This window comes from Sus scrofa, chromosome 17 (assembly GCF_054392235.1).
Source record: "Sus scrofa isolate SSC_HxYL_T2T_F1_AM1 chromosome 17, Sscrofa_HxYL_maternal_Yorkshire_Landrace_v2.0, whole genome shotgun sequence".
NCBI classification, from domain to species: domain Eukaryota; kingdom Metazoa; phylum Chordata; class Mammalia; order Artiodactyla; family Suidae; genus Sus; species Sus scrofa.
The window spans coordinates 12,663,917-12,685,200 of NC_139399.1; the positions used below are offsets into that span (position 1 = coordinate 12,663,917).

The 21,284-nt window shown below is 39.8% G+C and overlaps 1 protein-coding gene across 4 annotated transcripts in view; it reads right to left on the bottom strand.

Moving 5' to 3' along the window:
• The window catches only part of FGL1 (fibrinogen like 1), a 46,987-nt gene extending 26,204 nt beyond the window's left edge, over positions 1-20,783 (bottom strand). For 2 of the 4 annotated variants that reach the window (XM_021077952.2, XM_085003020.1), the window contains exon 1: positions 20,707-20,783. The gene's annotated coding sequence lies outside the window, so the exon portion shown is untranslated. Of the gene's footprint in view, positions 1-1,062; positions 1,175-20,706 lie in introns of those variants that run through there. The other 2 variants (XM_021077953.2, XM_085003019.1) reach the window with 1 other exon arrangement.
• Positions 20,784-21,284: the final 501 nt, after the last annotated feature.

Here is a 21,284-nt window from a genome sequence, read left to right on the forward strand (position 1 = left end):
AGGATACAAGATAAATTTAAAACGAAGAAAGTTATTGAAGGAAGCATATTTAATGTTAGCATTCACAAATGGTAATGTGCAGGATACATTAACATGTTTCCTATTAATGGAAGACAATTTAAAAATTACCTATAATTACAGGCTTAAAAGCTCATTTTAGGTTATTTTCTTTGAATTTTTTCCTATTTTCTGACAATGGAATGTAACAGTCTCTTTGTTGTTTATCTCAAGAATTTATACTCAATGAAAGCTTTAAAAAAGCCAAATAAGTTTGATTCCCCAAAGACAGAAATAAAGAACATTTCTGAAGTTTTCAGTTCTGAAATGAAAACTGTAATATGGCCCATTTTATTTTCCATTTTGTATATCAAACTGCAAATCTTGTTATTTACATCAAATTCTCATCCAATTCATTCAGAATGTACCAAGAATGAAAAGGTGATGTAATTTTTTTTTTTTTTTTGCTCTTGTTGTCTTTTCTAGGGCTGCACCTGCAGCATATGGAAGTTCCCAGGTTAGGGGTCGAATCGGAGCTATAGCCACTGGCCTATGCCAGAGCCACAGCAACGCGGGATCCGAGCCTCGTCTGCGACTTACACCACAGCTCACAGCAACACCGGATACTTAACCCACTGAGCAGGGCTGGGGATCGAACCCGAAACCTCATGGTTCCTAGTTGGATTCGTTAACCACTGCACTACAGGGGGAACTCCTGTAATTCTAAATCTCTTTTCCAAATGGCAGAAGCAGCTGTCTCTCACATTAACCTGACTTTTTTAGAGCTACACCCGCGGCACAGCAACACCAGATCTGAGCCTCATCTGCAACATACACCACAGCTCATGGCAATGCCGGATCCTTAACCCACTGAGCAAGCCCAGGGATCAAACCCACAACCTCATGATTCCTAGTTGGATTCATTTCTGCTGTGCCAAAACGGGAACTCCTCAACCTGATATTTATCAATAGCCCATCGTTGTTTCTTGAGTTATGCTTAATATCATACCTATGAAATAAACTAGCATTATTATAATTATGTCAAAGTGCAGAGAGATTAAATACCTTGCCTGAAGTCAGAAATGAATCAGAGACACAGCCTAGGCGAGGTCCAGGCACTCTGCCTCCTCAGATCCTCTAACTGCATTCAGAATTTGCAATTGCTTCTCCATCATTTGATTAGAAATTGGGACAATGTTGACTTTGGCTTTAGGCCAGAAGCAAATATATGAGGAAATCAGTTTAACTGGAAGGAAAACTAAGAGGAACATTCTAGGACAAATCCTAATATGCTGAAATTTTTCCTTTTTTTTCTCATATCTATGAATTTTTATGAAAGATCCAGAAATATATCTCTAGAAGAATACATCCTGATTTTTTAACCTCTTATTATTGTGCTTATCCAGAGAACTTCTGCATTTTGGTTAACTTTAGTAATGGTCACTTGAAGATTAGGTAAAACCAAAGTAAAACCAGTTACAAAGCTTTCATTTCTACTACTAATGATAATAAAAACTTTTTACCTATAAAGATTATGGGTTAAAATGCCATTTCAACTACAATATGAAGACATGCCAAATTTTTCCTATTATAAAAAATGTGACAAGTTAATAATTACCAAGATGAAATGGTCAGTTTATTGCATCTTTCAGAAAAGCAAAAGTATTCCCTGAGGCATAAAATTGTGAAATTTATCTCTAAGCATCAATTATCCTCTGAACAAGCTATTCCTTTTGTTTTACTCTAGAGGATTTTCTAATGTGTAAGATGTTTAGCTCCATTAATCATATTGCATAAGAGTTTCAGACTGGAAACCCACGTTCACCGTTTTGTTTGTTTTTTTTTTTTTTTTTTCATTCTGATGCAACTCAAGCTGTTGTTTGCTGATGGTTCTGTGATCCCTATTTATTAACTCAGATTCCAGTAAAAAGCTGTGTTTTCTGTCCTTTGTTGTTTTCTGGACTCCAGTATTTCAGTGTTTTGCCTTCCTATTAAGTATTTTCCCATCATTCACTCAGATATTTTCAAGTTTATTAAGGAAAAGGTAATCCTGAGGATTTGCTGGAAAGAAAAAGTTATATTGAAGTAATTTACACGCACAGGGAAATTATTTTGGAAATTATCACTAATAATCATGAATTCAAGCTGCTGATATTAAACTTCAAAAGCAAAGTTATGGGATTATGTGGCTGATAGGACAACTACCGCTGTGGTAAAATACAATGTTTTGAAATACAAACCTATTTTTTTCCTCCTTGGGTCCCTTTTGCCTCCACCCCATTTAAGAATTTAAAAAGCCCTCTGCCCACTTCCTCAGAGGAGGGGCAGTCATAGGGGAAACAGTAACTATTGCAAGTGGTGCACTTATGTACCAGACGTGGTAAATACATTAACTCAGCCCTCTCAGTAGGTATTGTTAGTATCTCTAGTTCATAACTGAGGAAACTGAGGCACTGAGGTTTAAGTGACTTGCCCAAGGTCACATAATTAGCAGGAGGTAGAGTTAGTACTCAAAGGCAGTCTGGTTGGGGATCTGTGCTTCTTTTTTTTTTTTTTTGTCTTTTTGTTGTTGTTGTTGTTGCTATTTCTTGGGCCACTCCCGCGGCATATGGAGGTTCCCAGGCTAGGGGTCCAATCAGAGCTGTAGCCACCGGCCTACGCCAGAGCCACAGCAACGCGGGATCCGAGCGGCGTCTGCAACCTACACCACAGCTCACGGCAACGCCGGATCGTGAACCCACTGAGCAAGGGCAGGGACCGAACCCGCAACCTCATGGTTCCTAGTCGGATTCGTTAACCACTGCGCCACGACGGGAACTCCGGATCTGTGCTTCTTACCGTTAAAGGTAGTCAATGCTGTTTGTCAAGGATTTGACTAGCACCACTGCCTCAGGGGAAAACTGGAAATAGCTAATCAGACAATAAGGACAGCATCTTGTCATGCAGGAAACTGAACTTGCTGGGAGGAAGGTTATTACTGTAGTTCCTGGATGCATGGTCAGAGTGTGGAGGAAGAGCTGTCATCAGGAAAGGTCAAATTTGGGATCTTGAACATTCTGTGAAATGAGAATGAGACCTGAGATCACTGGCCAACAAAAGTGTGAGAAAACAATGATACCAGAGGAGCAGGCCAGATCCAGAGTTTTGAGGAGATGGCCCATAAACAGAAGGGCTGGGATAAGAACTGCAAGGCATCACTTCTTAAAGAAGCTTCGTTGAGCAGAAGAGTGAGCTAATGAGGCTTACATCTTAGACTAGCTTGTCTAGAAGTTGGATTTTACACATTTACCTTGACTGATTATTTTCTGGAGAACGGACTCACCCTTAACAGCTTTACTAGGGACATATAAAGCAGAAAAGTGAACATATTAGTTTAGGAAAAGATAATTGCTTGGTGAGATAACCCGTTTAGGTATTTGTCCAGCGGACATCCTCGTGATGGACAAAATTCCCCCAGAGCAAATCAAGCAAAAGGAATTGTGATGAACAAAGAACATGAATAAAGAGCATTGGACTTGGAAGCTTTTTTTTTTTTTTCTTTTCAAAGTAATTAGATATATTTTTCTTCCCTGGGCTGAGAATATTTTTGTTGGATAACAGGTACAGTTGCATCAAGATCACTCTGGCTCCTGGACAAGATTAGATGAGAATTGACAAATTCTTTCCTTCTCCTTTTGGAAGACTGTATTCAGAGAACTCTCTCAGTAATACAACAGTTATAGCACAGTTGTCATCCAAACCCTCTGAATTCTGTATGGTATCTGCCCATCACCCACTACCTGACCCAGTCTCAGTCAGAAGGTTGAATTCCGGGTCTCACCATCCACAGGCTGTACCAGCCTGTAGCAGTGAACGTGCCTGTTCCGAGCCCTCTCATGAACTAAACTCTGAGAGCTGATCATATACCGTTTTGTGTATCCTACTGGCATACATTTCTGACGGTTACACTTTCCAACCTTGACCCCCAATTAAGGGGTGAGACACTTTTTTATGGGACATAAAATCCTTGGCTCTGAATACAGTGATCACACATTTAAAGCCTAAAATGTGCCTTTTATTGAACTATTTAGAATGAAACACACTGTAAGTATCAAGGAAAGAGGCATTCAAGAGTAGTTTTCACATACAGATGGCCAAAAATCACATGAAAAGATGTTCAACATCACTCATTATTAGAGAAGTGCAAATCAAAACCACTATGAGGTACCACCTTACACCAGCCAGAATGGCCATCATCAAAAAGTTTACAAACAATAAGGGCTGGAGAGGGTGTGGAGAAAAGGGAACCCTCTTACACTATTGGTGAGAATGTAAATTGGTGGAACCACTATGGAAAACAGTATGGAGAGTCCTCAGAAAACTAAAAATAGAATTACCATTTGATCGAGCCATCCCACTTCTGGGCATCTATCCAGAGAAAATCATAACTCAAAAAGACACATGTACTACAATGTTCATTGCAGCACTGTATACAATAAACAAGACATGGAAACAACCTAAATGTCTATTGACAGAAGAGTGGATAAGGAAGATGTGGTACAGATACATAATGGAGTATTATTCAGGCATAAAAGGAAAGAAATAATGGCATTTGCAGCAACATGGATGGACCTAGAAATTATCATGCTAAGTGAAGTCAGACAGTGAGACCAACATCAAATGCTATCACTTACATGTGGAATCTAAAAAAGGGACACAATGAACTTCTTTGCAGAGCAGATATCGACTCACAGACTTTGAAAAACTTCTGGTTTCCAAATGAGACAGGTTGGGGATGGGGAATGGGCTGGGGGTTTGGGATGGAAATGCTATAAAATCAGGTTGTGATGATCATTGTACCATTATAAATGTAATAAAATTCACTGAGTAATTTAAAAAAAAAAAAGAATAGTCTTCAATCAGGCAACCAACAGAATCTCCCAGGTCGAGATTATAAAATTCTTTTTTTTTTTTGTCTTTTTAGCTATTTCTTGGGCCGCTTCCGCGGCATATGGAGGTTCCCAGGCTAGGGGTCGAATCCGAGCTGTAGCCACCGGCCCATGCCAGAGCCACAGCAATGCGAGATCTGAGCCGCTTCTGCAACCTACACCACAGCTCATGGCAACACCGGATCGTTAACCCACTAAGGGCAGGGATCGAACCCGAAACCTCATGGTTCCTAGTCGGATTCGTTAACCACTGCGCCACGACGGGAACTCCTATAAAACTCTTACATGTATAAACTTTCTAAAATGTTGGTTTATATTTTATCTCACATGGAGTCTTGAGGACTATAAAACCTTCTAATGTGACATAAGTCTGAGAAGTTAATATAGAAAAGCTTTTTTTTTTTTTTTTTTGTCTTTTGCCTTTCCTAGAAAGGCCCTAGAGCCGCACCCACAGCACATGGAGGTTCCCAGGCTAGGGGTCCAATCAGAGCTATAGCCACCGGCCTACGCCAGAGCCACAGCAATGCGGGATCCGAGCCACATCTGCAACCTACACCACAGTTCACGGCAACACCGGATCCTTAACCCACTGAGCAAGGCCAGGGATCAAACCCGAAACCTCATGGTTCCTAGTCAGATTTGTTAGCCACTGAACCACAACAGGAACTCCAGAAGACATTTTATTTTATTTTTTATTTATTTATTTATTTTTTGTCTTTTTGTCATTTCTTGGGCCGCTCCCGCAGCATATGGAGGTTCCCAGGCTAGGGGTCCAATCAGAGCTGTAGCCGCCGGCCTACGCCAGAGCCACAGCAATGCGGGATCCAAGCCACGTCTGCGACCTACTCCACAGCTCAGGCAACGCCAGATCGTTAACCCACTGAGCAAGGGCAGGGATCAAACCGGCAACCTCATGGTTCCTAGTCTGATTCATTAACCACTGCGCCACAACGGGAACTCCAGAAAAGCATTTTAAAATTAGTTAAACGAAACCAATTTTAAATCATCTTACCTATTCTATTGTTTATGTATCCAGCGCAAGTTTAAATTAGTATATGCTCAATAAATGGGTCCTAAATTAATTAATCCATGTTACATTAATATGGATGGTATAGTCAAGTCATGAAAAAGGATTTTACTGAAGACTGAAAGAACTGAATTGATTCCTAAGCTACAACATGGCTCATTATATATATTATATATATCATAATTTATATTTGATATAATATATTAAATATATATAATATAAAATCAAATGAATATTACATATTATTTATATTATAACATATATTATGTACAATGTATTGTATGTATGTGTATATGTATATACATATATATATAAAATCAAAGAGGAGATAGGACACAATGGAGAGTGTGTTTATCAAAGAAACAAGAAAAATAATTCCTAGAACTAAAGGAGATGAAGTTGAATGGATCTAGTGTTCAGCACAATGAACTGGAAAAAGAAGACAAAAAACGCCCACTCCTTGAGCATATCATGATAAAAATTTGAATGTTAGTGAAAATTCTCAAAATGCTTTCAGAATGGCATCATACCTCTCCATAGAAAGAATGCACTAGAAATTCTGAGGGAATTTCTAGTTTCCAAATTCAGGGCTCTACACAGCCAAGCTAGCAATCAAGTGTGAAGATAGAATAAAGCCATTTCAGATGTGGAGGAAGTAAACAAAGAAACAAACAAACAAAAAAAACTGTCTTAATGTAGCCTTTCCGAGAAAGAGTCTGAGATATGATCTACAAAAATAAGGACAAGGAAAAGGAACCTAGAAAGGTGGTTGAGGGGAGGGATGGGTTGTAATGCCAGCTTGGCTAGGCTAAACTGCATATCCCTGAAATCTGTTTCCTTTGCTACAATTGAGATTCTCATGGGGGATTTGGAGGGCAGAAATGAAATGGAAGGCTTTGTAGCTCTCACACACTTTGGGTTATCTGTTGGCTAATCTCATTGGCTTAAGATCTGCCAGGCCTGCAGCTGCCCCTCCTTCCCCTGAATCTTCCTTCAAGCACATGGCAAAGGGTTTGGCTCTTACAGGACACCTGTATCAACAAGGTCAGAGATAACAAGTAACCCAGCTTTCAGTCTGTCCTCAGGGTCTCTAGCTTCTGCTTCCATATGGCCATTTACCCTTTTCACTTACCTACCCTGCATCCTCTGAGCTTTGGCATCATTTTTCAGGAAAAGGTCTTTAAAAGATGACTTAAACAGATCACACAACAGCATAAGATCATCCCTATAGACACCAGAGGCTCTGCTTCTCTGGTTGAAATCGGAGTGTTACATACAGGATCCCATATAGGAAAACAGAAGGCCAGAGAAGGAATTTTTCCAAAGCACTGCTGCTTCCTGGGGGCTCCCCGCCAGAACCCTCTGTTCCCTTGCTCAAATCTGGACTGCTGGCCCTCTTGGCCTGCTTCATGAAGCATGGAAAAAGTAATCTTTTTTAAATTTATTTATTTTTTGTCTTTTTGCCATTTCTTGGGCCGCTCCCGCAGCACATGGAGGTTCCCAGGCTAGGGGCCCAATCGGAGCCATAGCCACCAGCCTACGCCAGAGCCACAGCAACGTGGGATCCGAGCCGCATCTGCAACCTACACCACAGCTCACGGCAACGCCGGATCTTTAACCCACTGAGCAAGAGCAGGGATCGAACCCGCAACCCCATGGTTCCTAGTCGGATTCGTTAACCACTGCGCCACCACGGGAACTCCGGAAAAAGTAATCTTAATAGACATTTGATAGATCTCCCAAAATGCTTTTTTTTTTTTTTTGTCTTTCTGCCTTTTCTAGGGCTGCTCCCATGGCATATGGAGGTTTCCAGGCTAGGGGTCCAATCGGAGATGTAGCCACCAGCCTACACCAGAGCCACAGCAACACGGGATCCGAGCCGCGTCTGCAACCTACATCACAGCTCATGGCAATGCCGGATCCTTAACCCACTGAGGAAGGCTGGGGATTGAACCTGCAACCTCATGGTTCCTAGTCGGATTCGTTAACCACTGAGCCACGACGGGAAATCCTGATCTCCCAAAATGTGTAGCTTCAGGTCCCAAAAAACCTGTATCCTCCCCTGCTTACCAGTTAAGATAAAATGAAATGTGTATTCGCTACTCTTCTTTTCAGAGGTTTCTCCCCATCTGAATTTTTTTTTTTTTTTTTTTTTTTTTTTTGCCTCTGGTATCTAACCAACTCTAAATTAGGTGCCTGACAGGGCAAAGTGCAAAAGATGTTTTCTTATTCAATTTATTTTCCCTCCAAAGAATAAAAAGAGCTCTGGTCAAGGAATGTTTGTTTTTATTTCAATATATAGGCAAGGACTTTAGAATTGCATATATTTTATGCTTCTGAACAATAACATCTTTCTTATGAAAGAGGAGTCTCCCCATAAGATCACCTGTCATTAAAAAAAAACTGCAACCAAATAAATATTAAATTCTAATAGAAGATGGATTTTTTTTTACACTAAACACATGAAGAAGAAATTCAACTATATTGCGTAAAAATATTCAGGGAAAAAAGAAAACAAGAGCTTATGTTAAGTAAAACCACATTTTAAATATGCCATTAGACATAAGGAAGACAGGCAGTAACACCAGATGTCTGCTTTCATTCTACTCCCCAGTATGACTTCTCTGTTTTCTTTGATAAATTTGCTATATGTCTTTTTCACTCAGGTACCTAAATACAATTTCTATGTGTGCTTTTTTTCCCTCCAGTTTTTAGGTTTTTTTACATAATGCTGAGGGGGAAAAAAGTTTATTGTGCTCAATTACACACGCATTCTGATTTATAGTTTGGTTAGCCCACGAATGGTTCGATACAATGAATTTATTTTCCTGCATGTGCTTGAGACCAGAAGCTGGCATATTAAACTTTTTAAATTTATATTTCAAAATTTCACATTTGCACGTGGATGCCTTTACCAATGATCAGGATGACCTCAAAAACAAAGGATAGGTGCCCACACCTGTACATGGCCAAGAATATACACCAAAGTGATTCTCTCAGGTTGAAATATTTTTTCGCTGCTTCCTCCTTAGAGATATTGTGGAAAAATTCTAGAACATTTAGGGTAGACCCTACCTCTAGCAATCAAAGACTGTAAAATATTAAAGCCCAATCTCAGAGTAAGCCACTTATGTTGGTTTTTTTTATTTTATTGTAAGCTGAAGAAATAAATTTATCCACTCATTTTGAGGAAGTAAACTAAGGTAAGTAACAGAATTAATAATAAACTGCTACAGAAAAGCTGAAGGAAGGCAGAACATGTATAGCTCCAAAAACCTCAGAAAGAGGAGTTCTTGATGTATTCTGTATTATGCAGCCCTTAAAATGATCTAATTTCAGTGGAAGTTTAGCCCTGTGTCTTTCCATACAAATTCCGCATCACAAGGAGAGAGAATATAATTAGCCTTGTCACTTATGTATCAATGTACACCTAGACGTATGGCACCCACACATCAGGGACACACGCGTTCTCTCTTGTCACAGATGGTAAGATTCAGGGGTAGAGATTCTTATCCAACACACTCCTGGAAGAACTTTGGTAAGCAAAGAAGGTTCCCAGTATGTGCCATTCTCCTACTACCCAGTCAGGAAGAATAAAGAAAGGAGGATTTACTAGAAGATTGTCTGGTTCAACAAAGATGACTTGTGAGTCTAGTATCTCATCTCCCATGGCTATTTTCACCAATGAATCAACCACATTATATGTGCTCTTTTTCCACTACATCTGTGAATACAATCACAGGAATTATGCATTCACTGGTGGAGGAGAGCAAAGTCTAGATAAGTCTAGATACCCAAGACAGTGTCTATTGTTGCATCTTTTTGGTGACACAGAAAGACTATTAGTTGCCTTTTAAAAAACTGTGATAAAATATATATAGCATAAGATTTACCACTTTAACCATTTTAAGTGTAAAATTCAGTGGCATTAAGGACATTCTCATTGTTATTCAACGATCACCACCATTCATCTTCAGAATTTTTCTCCTTTCCAAACTGAAATGCTATATCCATTAATTACTCCCATTATACCTTCTCCCAAACACTGGCAATCACATTTTACTCTCTCTTCTTATGAATCTGATTACTCTAGTTACCTCAAATAAAATGAACTATTCCCTATGTCATTTTGTGTCTGGCTTATTTTTCTTAGCACAATGTCTTCAAGGTTCATTTACGCTGTAGCATGTGTCAGAATATCCTTCCTTTTGAGAATGAATAGGATTTCTCTTGTGGCACAATGGATTAAGGATCTGATAGCAGCTTGCACATGCCATGGGTTCAGCTGAAAAAAAAAGAATGAATATTTCATTGCATGTATGTATATATATATATACCACATTTTGTTTATCTATTCATCTGTTGATGGATATTTGGGTTGTTTCCACCTGTTGGCTCTTGTGAATAATGCCACAATATGTCAGTGCCTTTTAATTGCTTTCCATGACTACTACAGGATAAAAGAGAATGAGGCCAAAATATAAGCTCTTAACTTTACCTAGTGAGATTCAGGGTTAGATTTTGAGTATTTGCTCATGAAATCTACATGAGAACTAAAAATAGTTAGCAAAACAGGTAAGTGTCTTAAAAAGGATTGTTCAGCTTTCAGAAGAATAAAAGCCTGCAGATAAAAATCCGAACCATCTCATGTTCCCTCCACTCTGGCCAAACTGAATACATGCCATTTCCCAAATTCAAATTATGTTTTCTGTTTCTGTGCCTTTGGCTATGTTGTTTACTTGCCTGAAGAAAGCTTATCTCGAAGGATCTATGACAGCCAAATCTGACCTGTAGGTCAGGACAGAGCAAAATGTCAGAAATTATTTTCTTATTCTGGGGCAATTTCATTCAGTATTTTTTATTCTACGGCTATATCCTATTTTGATTGATTTCCATACTTTTCAGTTTGTCCTTTAACTACTTCATTTTACATATTACAGCCAAGGAATACTGTACATTTTCTATCACAAGGTCCTTATGGTTATTCACTTATCAGTGACCAGTTCTGTGTCATCCAGTCAACAGGCAGCCCCAGCCAACAGTTCTGTCTGGTTACCTGGTGAGATTTGCAGTTGACATTTGTTATTTTTTTGCCTCCTAGCTTCTATTCCTCCTCTCTAAGAGCATCTCTGTTTCTGGCTGGGGCTTCTAGAACTTTCAGGGAAAATAATTCTGCACTTCCACTGCAGGAGCTAAAGGACAGTGGGCTGAGGGACTGAGATGCTTTATTCAGAGAATTTGCAACTTTGAGGAGAGACACAAGGAAGTCATTCACTCCAGAAGAGCAGAGGCGGCAGCAAGCTGGCCAGATGGTGCAGGCTATGACACAGTTGCTCTGCTCCTTGCTTTCTGCTTCTTTGCCTTCCAAAGTGTCCTTCATTCCCGTTCATCCTGAAGCCTGATGACCCTGGATGACTTTTGATTCTGTGAGTCCCACATTCTCCAGCAAATCCCACTTTTACCCTAAATTAGCTGGTCAGAAACTGATCAGGAACTCTAATACATTCTATCTTATTTCTACTCTCTCTCAACTTTCTGTTCCACTCTGGCTTTTAACTTTTTTTTATGTAGCTGTCTATATCTATAGAGATAGATACAGACATATTTGTAGATGAAGACGTAGATGTAATTTTGGACATAAATAAAGGGGTAGACATTATCTATATATCTATCTAGTTACTGATCTCAAAAAATGAAGGGTCAGATTCAGAAACAGTAAAAGTGAAGAATAATATAAGTTGGCAGTTAGTTTTTACTGCTTTTAAACATTTCCCTTCAAAAGATCCTTATCCTAGGCTGTTCATCTGATGATATAGTACTAGTGGCATGGACAAAGACAAAAAAGCAAAAAAGCACAACTTGTGTTTGGGCTATGCCATGTACCCAGTTTGGAAAAAGGTTAACAAAAGTGATAAAATATGATTTGGCTGAAAAAGCCCAAGAACTGGAATCAGAGGATAATGACACAGATCAGATGGGAAAGTTTTCAAAAAATGACAAGATGAGGGCAGTGGAACAAAGAACAAAAAAGTGGGACCCACCTAGAAAATTAGGCATAGTCTACATTTCTCTTTCCAGTATGGGTTTGGATTAAAGCTTGGCTCTGGAGGAATGAGTTAAGCCTCTCCCACTCTATTCTTGAATATAAGGGTGGAGATGTCTAGAAAAGGAGATATTTCTTCCTAAAATATCCGCTAATCAGGACAGTTAACAGTCTTATGCAATTAATCTTAGCATTCAAAAAAGACATAACTTTTTTAGAAATTCATGCTGAGGAATGGGTCACACTAATTGGCATAGGTCACACCAGAGGAGGAACATTGTTTATTCTAATAGGGGGAGTAGCTGGGATAGTCTAGAGGCAAGGCCAAGGGAAAAACACTGTTCTGATAACAAAAAATTAGTAAAGAATTTGGAGTTTCCATGGGTAACCCAAGAGGAAGAGAATGAAAAAGGAGTGAGTGAGATAAGAATGGGGAGTAGGATGTCCAGAAAGAATCCATCATGATGACAGAAAGTTGGGGCAAAAGGCAGCCAGTGAGAAGTTCCAAGCTATGGCCAAAGGCTTTTAAAGAACAGGAATGTCAAATATTCAGTTTTAAGATGTTTGCTGTTGCATAAAGTCCTCTTTCTCTTCACTCTCCTGCACTGTTAACACCAAATTTTCAGGGAAAGCTATTACATAGAGGTGCCTTGTGTCCATGATATTTTGAGAAAATAAAGGAGAAGAGCCCAGTTTCTGCCTTGGGAATGATGCGTGGGATAAAGAAAAAGAATACCAAAACGAGGCTAGAATTGAGAGAAATCAAGAATTCAGCAGAAGTAAAAAATGAAAGAAAAACATTAGCTCCAAAGATCCTAGAAGATGTACAAGTGAGATGAGGTTTCCTGCTGGTCACCCCAACGGCTTCAAGGGCTTCAGGTAGCTGACATTTGAACTCCCTAAGTAAAGTGGGTGTGTTTATTATGCCACAAACTTACATGTGAAAGATAAATGTAACTCTTGTTTTTCTAATTGGATTTCAAGACACTATTCTCCCAGCTTGAAGAAACCTAATCTCATTTGCATTGACTTCTGGGGCCCATGGCAGGTGGGGTTTGCTTCGTGCCACCAGAAACCATCTATTCCTGCTGTGGTCACTGAGCTCTCAGTTCTCAGCCATCAGTCCACACAGACTGCTGCTAAATGCTCCTCCTTTTCCTTTTCAGAAATGCAAGGGAAAGCATTGAATTCTTTCGATTTCCCATCAATCCTTTTTCTTTCCACACAGGCAAGTTAGAAATGGTGGAGACTGCTTTGATTGTAATCTTTTTTTCTTCTGTCTGAATTTTTTTTTTTTTTTTGTCTTTTTGCCTTTTCTTGAGCCGCTCAAGCGGCATATGGAGGTTCCCAAGCTAGGGGTTGAATCGGAGCTGTAGCCGCCGGCCTACGCCAGAGCCACAGCAACGCGGGATCCGAGCCGCGTCTGCAACCTACACCACAGCTCACGGCAACGCCAGATCGTTAACCCACTGAGCAAGGGCAGGGGCCGAACCCGCAACCTCATGGTTCCTAGTCGGATTCGTTAACCACTGCGCCACGACGGGAACTCCTATTATCTAAAAACTTAAACTCGACATCAGGGGTCAGCAAATTACGACCCTTAGGTTAAGTTGGGCCCACTGCCTATTGTAATATTTTTAAGTGGTTGAAAAAAATTAGAAGATAATTAATCTTTTGTGACATGTGAAAATTATACAGAATTTAAATTTCAGTGACAAAAAATAATGGCTTATGGGAACACAGCCATACTCATTCTTCACATATTGTCTGGCTGCTGTTACTCCACAATCACACAGTTGAGTAGTGGGACTGTACAGCCCATGATACCTAAAATATTTACTATCTGGCTTTTTACAGAGAAAATTTGTCAACCCCAGCCTTTCACCCATCTGCTACAGCTATTGTCAGGGTTTTTTTTTTTTTCATTGTCTAGTCTGGAGTGTCCATCCTGCCAATGCATATCCCCCAGTTTTTAACTCCAGAAATTTAGTACTCTTCTGGTAAAGACAGAACATTTTAACCTCTCTCTCTTACCTGGTTAATCCAAGAGCACACATGTTTCACCAGTTCTCCCTGACCTTAGAATTTTTCTTATGGAAAGAGCAATGCAGCATGGGAAGTCTTTTTATGCTAAAAGAGCAAAAATCACAACGTACATAGCTGAGTTTCCCTGTATAATGCAGTGAATTTAATATGGCCCAATGAAACTCCAGTCATGTAATATACTTCTTCACCAGCCCAACCTCATTTTCAGGCATATACCAAGTCTAGTTGTCACCTGCACAAATCCTTATTTATGTGAGAGGAAAGACATGTTTCTGACCCAGAGTTCATCTTTTATAAAGTTACTCCAGACTACTCCTTTATAACCTTGACAGTTGTTGAGTTCTTACTTCATACAATTCTGGTTTCAATAAAAGTAAAAGCTAAGAAAAAAAAAAAAAAAAAAGGAGTTTCCATCATGGTTCACCAGTTAACAAAGCTGACTAGTATCCATGAGGATGCGGGTTCCATCCCTGCCCTCACTCAGTGGGTTAAGGATCCGGTTTTGTCATGAGTTGTGGTTTAAGTCGCAGACTTGGCTTGGATCTGACATTGCTGTGGCTGTCGCATAGGCCAGTGGCTACAGCTCCGATTTGACCTGAAGCCTGGGAACCTCCATATGCCACAGGTGTGGCCCTAAAAAAAAATAATAATAAGTAAAAGCTAAAGATTAGTTTTCATGCCTTTCCAATATTTTTCATATGAATTAGGAGACAAAGTCTATCAGCCCATGCTTCCATATTTTCGGAACCCTCCCATCTAATTACCTGTTTTCTCTACTTCATTATTAACAACCTACATCTAGTTATATTTAATAATTTTCTGTTGCAGGTGTGGTAGAAGGCTAGGGAAAAAGATATGGACTATTTTGTTCAAAGTTTTTTTTTTTTTAATTGCTTTTCACATCCCTTTGTTTAAACCCCTCCAACTTGATATGTCCTGGGAAATAAGTGTTCCATACAGGACTGTGCTACTGCAACTCGGATCAGGTTTACAAGAATAGAGAAGATGGGCTAAAAACATACAGACCCTCAAGAATATACACAGTGAAAATATAGGCAGAAGTGTCTAGTAGTCACAGCTCTGGAGATAGAAAGCCATGTAAAGACTGATGACCTGCAAATATATAAAGAATTGTTAGAATCCCAAGGGTTACATTTATTGAATGAGTGATTTTTTGAAAGAAAAGGACAATAAACTGGTATGAAGGAAAGGGCAGTTCACACTGGTGTAAACATTAATATTGAATGTTGAGAGCACAGTTGGGCATTTTGGAATCTAGTAATAAAAAAGTCTGAACTAGACAGTAATGAGAGATGTCATGGTAATTAGATATGGGGAAAGAGAGGAGGGTAAGAAGAGCCTTGAAACATTATTTATGCATGTGGATTTAATATAATTAGTTGATATAATTATATAGTAATTAATTGATTTAATTATTTATATGCTCCGGGTTTTTTTTTTTGAACAAAAGTACATAACAAAAATCATAATTAATAAGAAGACTAGATGGTGTGTCTCACTCAGGAGTGATTTTGCCCTCACCACCTACTCTCACTCTACCCTAACTCTGAGGGATATGTGGCAGGAGACATTTTTGGTTTTTACAACTTGGGGGGGATTGATATAGGCACCAAGTGGGTAAAGAACAAGGATCCATGATGCACAGGCCAGCCCCCACAGCAAAGAATCATCCAGCTCAAGTGTCGATCATGTCAAAATTGAGAAACTCTGGGCTAAATTAAATCTGAGCAGTAAAGTGCTTAAGTTTAACCAAAAGGTTTAAGATGTCTCCAACCAGTCCCTGAGTGACATGATCAATCTCTTTTTTCAAATTACCCACAGAGCTAAAATAAAGAGTAAAGATACAATCAGTTATATTCAATTGTAGGACTATTACAAAATTAATTTTACTTTCTACCCTTGATAGACTTTGTGTTTCTGTCAACATGAATCTCAGAAACATAATGATGGGTAAAAAAGCAAGTCAAGCAAGAATATAATCAGTATAATACTATTAATATGAAGCTTAAAAACAAACTAAACAATATATTATTTAGGGATATACATACACACACACACATATACACATATACCTGAGGGAAATGAGGAATTATAACCTTGACAGTATTCAAGATAGTATTTATGTCTGCAATGAAGGGGAATGAGTTTGTTGAAAAGCACAAGGGTCCTTAAACACACTGATTATACTCTATGTTTTTAGGTTAGGAAGTGAGTTTTTTGTTTTGTTTTGTTTTTTATGGCTGCACCTGCGACATATGGAAGTTCCGGGAGAGCAGTCGAATTGACCTACGCCACAGCCACAGCAACGCTGGATCTGAGCCCCACCTGCGACCTACGCTGCCCCGTGTGGCAATGGATTCTCAACCCGCTGAGCAAGGCTGGGGATTAAAGCCGATCCTCACAGACTACTGAGCCACTGTGAGAATTCCAGAAGTAGGTTCTTGAGTGTTTCTTTTCTTATTGTACTTTATAATTTACATAAATGTCATACATTCTCTTGGGTGTATCAAAAGTCACGTAATAAAAACTATCTCAAATTCAGTTACGATGGTAGTATAGCGGTCACGGAAGGTCTTTCCTTTAGATTCTATCACCACCTTCAGGTTGAAACTAGGTACTGCAAATACTGTCTTCAAAGACCAAATTGATGAATATCAAAAATAAACTCTACAAGGCATTTGGGATATAAAGAAATATAAGAGGAAAGATTTCTGCTCTATCAATGCTTAAAATCTATCTATGGATAAAGAACATATAGAACACATTAAAGAGAAAAACAATAGAACTAAACAATATATTTTAAGTGTCTCCTGGTCAGTATCATACTAAATATCAAGTAACAGAAATAAATGATATTGGAGTGTCCGTTGTGGTGCATCAGAAATGAATCCTACTAGGAACCATGAGGTTGTGGGTTCAATCCCTGGCCTCACTCAGTGAGTTTAGGATCTGGCGTTGCCATGAGCTATGGTGTAGGTCGCAGATGCAGCTTGGATCCCAAGTTACTGTAAGCTGTGGTGAAGGCCAACAGCTATAGCTCTGATTGGACCCCTAGCCTGGGAACCTCCATATGCTGTGAGTGCAGCCCTAAAAAGCAAAAAAAAAAAAAAAAGAAAGAAAGAAAGAAAGAGAAATGATATTTTACACAGTATGACGACTGATTTCATTTACCATCAGAATCCAACTCCTTGAGGTGATTCATTCGACTTCTACCTTCTATTCGGCTTAATTACTTCATCCCAGTCACCACCTGGGATGTTTTTGCCTCTACCCTCTCCTCTGCTATCCAGACTCTGTTCTAAACACTGCCACTAGATTAAAGTCTTAAAACGACTACTTTATTATATTACTGCCTCTTCTGAACCCTCAAGTGTTTCCACACAACCTACTGAACAAAGCCCAAACTCTTCAGATCAATATTTAAGATTTTTTACAATTAGGCCCCTACCTGTTCATCAATTTTTTTGTTCTTTTCCTGCTTCCCCATCCCCCACCAGATGAATCCTCTACTTCACCCAGTCTGGTTTCTGCATTATCCATTGCTTATTCTGGATGTATTTATTATCTGTGTTACAGGTTTGCTGCTATTCCTTGAATATCATTCGTCCATTTAGGCCTCCTTTCCCAACTTTAGTACATATGTTAAGTTGTTCTTAAGTATGGAACCCTGTGATGCAGTTTCAATGTGTATCTCTTAGAAGCCCCTCAAGTCCCCATCTACATTGCCACCAGACTGTTGTCCCTAATTTCATCTTACATAGAAATCCTGGAGCTGTCATCATCTTAAAGGCAATATATCAATACTTTCTCTGTACTCCTAAAGCACTTACTGTCTGTATCATTTACATGCCATTTTTACACAGCACAGATGCTAAACTGGTTCATTTGCATAAGGTTTGTTTTCTAAATTGGATGTGAAGTTTAGAAGTCTGGGGTTTGGGGTTTTTTTTTTGCTTTTTAGGGTCAAACCTGTGGCATATAGAGGTTCCCAGGCTAGGGGTCAAATCAGAGCTACAACTGCTGGCCTATGCCACAGTCACAGCAACGCAGGACCCAAGCCTCATCTGCAACCTACACCAGAGCTCATGGCAATGCCAGATCCTTAACCCAGTGAGCCAGATCCTTAACCCATTGGGCCAGGGATTGAACTCGAAACCTCATGGTCTCTAGTCAGATTCATTTCCCCTGCGCCACAAGGGGAACTCCAGTCTGAGATAATTTTGCCATTTTTCAGTTTCCTGCCTCCGTCCCCTGCTAAGATCAACAATGTTCATATTCAGTTTGAGTACCCCATTTTAATGAAAAAATTTTCTCAGACTCCTCCCACCAGACATGATAGTATTGACATCATTTTTTAGGGTTCATAAATTTAAAAAATACGACAATAATGATGTCAGTAATGCTTTTGAATTGTTTTAATGACATATTTCTACATATTTAAAAATGATACATAGTATGTAGTATGTAAGAAGTAAATATATGCATAAAACAAAATGGTGATGAAGGTGATGATTACAGCTAATATTTTGAGACCTTATCATATGCTAATACTTTTTCCCGTGTTTTTTTTTTTTTGTTTTGTTTTTTCGCTTTTTAGGGCCATATCCAAGGAACATGGAGGTTCCCAGGCTAGGGGTCAAATCGAAACTTGCAGCTGCCAGCCTACCTACACCAGAGCCACAGCAATGCCAGATCCGAGCTACATCCGCAACCAGGTAGCTCACAGCAACGTCTGATCCTTAAACCACTGAGTGAGGCCAGGGATCGAAGCCGCAATCTCATGGTTCCTAGTTGGATTTGTTTCCACTGAGCCAGGAAGGGAACTCCTCCCGTGCATTTTCTTAATCAAAAAATCCCTCCAAGGAGTCAGTAGACCTCAGTTTAGACCTGGCCTCTTTCACTAGGAGCTGTCAGAACTTTGGTGATTTATTTAATCTATCATTGGTAAAATGAACTGATGCAGAACCAATCTCTTCAGGATAGTTGTGAGAATTAAGAAAGTCACAATAGGAGTTCCCATCGTGGCGCAGTGGTTAACGAATCCGACTAGGAACCATGAGGTTGCGGGTTCGATCCCTGCCCTTGCTCAGTGGGTTAACGATCCGGTGTTGCCGTGAGCTGTGGTGTAGGTCGCAGACGCGGCTCGGATCCCGCGTTGCTGTGGCTCTGGCGTAGACTGGCCCCTAGCCTAGGAACCTCCATATGCCGAGGGAGAGGCCCAAGAAATGGCAAAAAGACAAAAAAATAAATAAATAAAAAATTAAGGGCAAAAGTAAACCATTAAAAAAAAATAAAAAGAAAATCACAATAGATGAAATGCTTAGTACAAAATAAACACTATTTTTAAAAAAATCCTTCCAAGGTAAGAATATTATTAGTTTCTCCTCATTTCATAGATGAGGCAAATTGAAGCTCAGAAAGGTTAAGTAACTTATCCAAGATCTTAGAGCACGGTGGAATTACAATGAGGCCTAAGGCACGGTGGACTACAGTAAATACAATCCATTAGCTGCTCTGTGCTCTGAGTTTTCTTACAAAACAGAATTGATTTATATCATATCCTATTTCTTCATCATTCACTAAAATATTTGCTTTTAAAGGGCATGGACTATGCTTTTGTTACCTAAGTAATTAGCACTATTAGACATACAGAAAGTATTTTAAAATGTACCTCAGGGAGTTCCCTAGTAGTCTAGTGGTTAGGACTTAGTGCTTTCACCACTATGGCATGGATTCAGTCCTTGGTCTGGGAACTGAGATCCCATGTCAAGCCACTACACACTCTGGCCAAAAAAAAGTATGACAAATAAACAGTGTCAAAGATCACTGTACTGGAATGGAACCTGGATTCAGCTGCAAATTACAGCAGCAGGAAGGGTTTTATCTGAATTATGTACTGAGATGCAGTTCTATTAACTGCTTTTGTGAAAAAATTTCTATTGGTAACAGAACAATTTGCTGTTGGAACCCAGATGCCATTCTTCATTCTTCCTATTCTTATTTTGCGTAAAACAAAATTATCCCACAATTACAAACGGTCTTAAAAAAACAATGTCCTTGCATGCAAGAAAAACTGACTAGCATTTCAAAATTTTCAGATAGCCACACAGGCGTTGTCACTTGACCATATTTTTAGGGTTTGTAATGAAGTAGGACCCTGTGGGGCCTTGGGGGCACGTCTTTCCCCCCATATCCTCTGCTATAGCTCCTCTCTGAAGTACCTAGATAACAGTATCTGATGCACATTTTCAGAGTTGTTTTACGGATGTGAAAACCTCCCACAAAACGCACGATGTTAACTACTTGAAGACAATGAGCCCATGGCCCTCTAGCCTCCTGGAGCCTAAGGATTGATGTCAACCCGGAAGACACCACGCTGTTACTTCACCTTCAACCAGAGAGCTGTGCAGGAGCTGAACACACACCCTGCAACTCCCTTCCCTTACCTGGCTTTTAAAAATGCTTTGCCAAAACCCTTTACAGAGTTCCATGTTTTAGCAGCAGGAGCCACCCTTCTCTTTGCATGGCCCTAAAATTAACTTTTCTCTGCTCCAAACTGATTTCTCTGTTTGACTTCACTATGCTTCCCGCGAACAAATTTGCATTCCCTAGCATTTTAAGGGAGAATGTGTAAATAAACTAACCTTAAAAGTGTCGCTGCTGAGAGAAGAATAAAAAAAGAATTCAAAGACCATAGTCTTAGAGAAAACTTCTGGATACTAAATTTTGATGAAGGTCAGCTGGTTCTTCAAAGGAAAAACTAGGGCATTAATCCAAGGCGGTGTTAATTATTAACATGTGTGACTCTATCCTTGACCAGCTGTATGATGTTCCTCCAATGAACTCATGGGATTTTCCTCACGTGTAAACTTAGGACCAGATTGCACGGGCGCTTTTGTTTTCAACCTTCCTGTGAGGAAGCTCTTGGTGGACAGGGAACAGGAGAGCGATGCCCAGCTTTAGTCTTTCCTACTCCAGCAAGCACAACCCGGAGCTGGAAGCCCCACGGAAACCACTACGCGCCTCCGCGCATTTCCCAGCTGCCTGAGGCGGAAGTCAACCCACTTCCGTCAGGGCCTCCAGCCCCTGGCAGGGCGATCGGCGCCCGAAGCGCACAGCATGTTGGGACTTGTAGTCATTTCTTTCGGGCGGCTGAGCGGGCGCGTATAACCTCAGGTTGACCTGGCATTCTGGGATATGTAGTCTCCAGTGGCTCGTTTGT